Below are 4044 nucleotides of genomic sequence, written 5' to 3' on the forward strand. Positions count from 1 at the left end.
TGGTCTTTACTACAGTCTATGCAGACTCAGTTAACTGCGGTTATGCAGGAGTTTCGTGCTGAGAAGGTTGACACTGCTCTCGTTAGCCTACAACCTGCCACTGTGGTGCACCCAGCTCACGCTGAGGCTGCCTGCTCCCACACTCCGGCTGCGGAGAGCTCCACCTCCGATGCGCAATCGACCCTGCCAGACGCATGTTAACGTTAGCCGACGTGCGGCTCCCTCCGTTAACATGCGTGAGCTACCGCATCAGCAGTGGGAAGGTGGAGTCAAGCTGCAGTGTTTTGACGCGATGCGTTAGTTTCCGCAACCCACGGCAGTCCCCACCACGCACCACCACTCCGCTTTGGTTGTTGTCTGCTCCCACACTCCGACTGCGGAGAAGGTTGACGATGCACCCGTTTGCCTACAACCTGCCACGGTTGTGCGCCCAGCATGGCTGCCTGCTCCCACACTCTTGTTGTGAGAGCTCCTCCACCCATGCGCAGTCGACCCTGCCAGACGCATGCTGACTCCCACAGACACACGGAGCACTCCGTTGCCGTGCGTGAGCTACCACAAGCTGCCGTGTTTTGACACGGTGTGTCAGCCTCCGCAACCCACTGTGGTTACCGCCACTCACCCGCAGCAGACTAGTCAGTCAGGAGTTGAGGCTTCCCCACACAGCAGACTAGTCAGTCAGGAGTTGAGGCTTCCCCACACAGCTTTGGTTGTTGCCAGCTCACAGACTGTCAAGCAGTTACATGACGTTGCCTTCTGGTCTGCTACTAATGCACCAGTGCTGTATGTCCTCACGCACCTGTTGTGGTTGACAGTTCAGTTTTTTGACAGTTCACAGACTGTCAGGCAGTTACATACATTGCCTTCTGGTCTGCTGCTAATGCACCAGTGCTGCATGTCCTCACGCACCTGTTGTGGTTGACAGTTCAGTTTTTGACAGTTCACAGACTGTCAAGCAGTTACATAACGTTGCCTTCTGGTCTGCTGCTTTTGCACCAGTGAGACCCTCACTGAGATAACCTAGCTTTTCTCGGACATGGTTCCTGTAGATGAGAAAGTGCTGTTCTCCCTCCTTCTGATATTCCTTTGAGGACTCTGTCATTTGGAGAGGAGCCTTAAGCTGCTTAGCCTCCTATGGACTTTAATTAAAGCATAACAAGGCTTCCAGGGATGGTAATGGTTCCGCTTCAGTCACTAACCCCGTCTGTTGCCACACCTGCTCCCATAGACCCTAATGGGCTTTGTTGCAAGACATGCAGTCCATGCTTGTGTCCTTGTTAGAGGATTTTTTACGGAGAAGAACCTTCTAGCCAACAACCTTCCTACCAGTTGGTTGTACGCCCTGTTGACGCTGAGGTATCCTACTCACGTCCGCCAGTTGAGATGGTTCTTCCACCGGTGCGACCCAGTGTGGGTTGCCAGTCGCACGTTGACGTTAAGCGACTCTCGGAGGTGGTTGTGGACGTTCAGTGTGTCACTAGGAAGACGTTCAACAACCAGCAGAGATGACTTGTTGTGACGCAGTGCGGCAACCTCAGCAACCCTGTAGGGGGTTGACTGCACAACCCAGACAGTCTACACAGTTTCGGGTTGACGCTGTACTTCCTCGCGTCCCCATGGTTGACAGTTCACAGACTGTGCAGCAGTACCATGATCTTGTGTCCGGCTCCGTCACGCATCCACCAGTGCGACCGGATTCAGCGAGTCAGACGTTGCCCACTCCGTTGCCGTTTCCTCATCAGTTTCGGATGAGGAACCCTCTGATGAGGACTTTGCTGAACAAGACGATCAACCCCCAGCCCTGCTATCCATCCAGAAGATGCTGAAGAAGGAACACTGCCCTGTCAGGCTGTGGATGAGTCTGGTTAGGACACTTTCATCCGTGGTTCAATTTGTGTCACTTGGAAGACTACACCTCCGTCCTCTTCTGTATCATCTAGCTTTTCACTGGAAAAGGACTAGACGCTAGAAGCGGTCTCGATCCCGGTTTCCGGAAAGATAAAGTCTGGTCTGACTTGGTGAAAGGACTTTATCAACCTTTGAAAGGGTCTTCCCCTGACTGTTCAGACTCCCAACCACGTTCTCTTCTCGGACGCATCGGACGTAGGCTGGGGTGCGACTTTAGGCGGTAGGGAATGCTCGGGATTATGGAACTCGAGTCAAAGGACAATGCATTTCAACTGCAAGAAGCTTCTGGCAGTACGCCTGACCTGGAAAAGCTTCAGGTCTCTCCTTCAAGGCAAAGTGGTGGAGGTGAACACGGTCAACACCCTGCTTTGACGTACATCTCCAAGCAAAAAGGGACCTACTCTCTGACATGGTACGAGTTCGCAAGAGACCTCCTCTCCTGTTCAACAGGTCTAGACTTTTCACTAGTAACGAGGTTCATCCAAGGCAACTTGAATGTCATAGCAGATTGTCTCAGTAGGAAGGGACAAATAATTCCAACATATTGGACCCTCCACAAGGATGTATGCAAGAGACTTTGGGCCATCTGGGGCCAGCCAACCATAGATCTCTTCGCAACCTCGATGACCTAGAGGCTCCCAATACTTTGCTCACCTATCCCGGACCCAGCAGTAGTTCATATAGATGCCTTTCTACTAGATTGGTCACATCTAGATCTATATGCATTCCCTCCGTTCTAGATTGTCAACAAGGTACTGCAGAAGTTCGCCTCTCACGAAGGGACAAAGTTGACGTTAGTTGCTTCCCTCTGGCCCGCGAGAGAATAACTCACCGAGGTACTTCGATGGCTAGTAGACGTTCCCAGAACACTTCCCCTAAGGGTGGACCTGCTACGTCTGCCACGATTAAAGAAGGTACTCCAAGGCCTCCACGCTCTTCGTCTGACTGCCTTCAGAATATCGAAAGACTCTCGAGAACTAGAGATTTTTCGAAGGAGGCAACCAGAGCGATTGCTAGAGCAAGGAGAACATCCACCCTTAGAGTCTACCAATCGAAGTGGGAAATCTTCCGAAACTGGTGCAAGTCAGTATCCGTATCCTCGACCAGTACCTCTGTAACTCAAATAGCTGACTTCCTCTTATATCTGAGGAAAGAACGATCTCTTTCAGCTCCCACTATCAAGGGTTACAGAAGCATGTTGGCATCAGTCTTCCGTCACAGAGGCTTAGATCTTTCCAACAATAAAGATCTACAGGACCTCCTTAAGTCTTTTGAGACCACGAAGGAGCGTCGTTTGGTTACACCTGGTTGGAATTTAGACGTGGTTCTAAGATTCCTTATGTCAGACAGGTTCGAACCACTTCAATCAGCCTCCCTGAAAGATCTCACCTTTAAGACTCTTTTCCTGATATGCTTAACCACAGATAAAAGAGTCTGTGAGATTCATGCCTTCAGCAGGAACATCGGATTCTCATCCGAAACGGCTACATGTTCTACAACTTGGTTTTCTAGCCAAACACGAGCTGCCTTCTCGGCCTTGACCAATATCGTTCGATATTCCAAACTTATCGTATGGTTGGAAATGAACTAGAAAGAGTATTATGTCCTGTAAGAGCTCTTAAGTTCTATTTTAAAATCCTTTACGAGGCCCGTCTGAAGCTTTATGGTGTTCAGTTAAGAATCCATCTTTGCCTATGTCAGAGAATTCTTTATCCTATTTTATCAGACTGTTAATACGGGAAGCTCATTCCCTTCTGAATGAGGAAGACCAAGCTTGGCTGAAGGTAAGGACACACGAAGTTAGAGCTGTCACAACTTCCGCGGCCTTTGAACAAAATAGATCTCTGCAAAGTATATTCGACGCAACATATTGGAAAAGCAAATCAGTGTTCGCGTCTTTTATCTTAAGAATGTCCAGTCTCTTTACGAGAACTGCTACACTCTGGGACCATTCGTAGCAACGAGTGCAGTAGTGGTGGGGGCTCCACCACTACAATTCCCTAATTCAAGAACCTTTTTACTCTTTCTCTTGAAATATTTTTGGGTTGTCCGGAAGGCTAAGAAGCCTTTCGCATCCTACTTGATTTGGCGGGTGGTCAAAATCATTTCTTGAGAAGCGCCTAGATTAGAGGTTTT

Source organism: Palaemon carinicauda, chromosome 1 (genome assembly GCF_036898095.1).
Source record: "Palaemon carinicauda isolate YSFRI2023 chromosome 1, ASM3689809v2, whole genome shotgun sequence".
Taxonomy (NCBI): domain Eukaryota; kingdom Metazoa; phylum Arthropoda; class Malacostraca; order Decapoda; family Palaemonidae; genus Palaemon; species Palaemon carinicauda.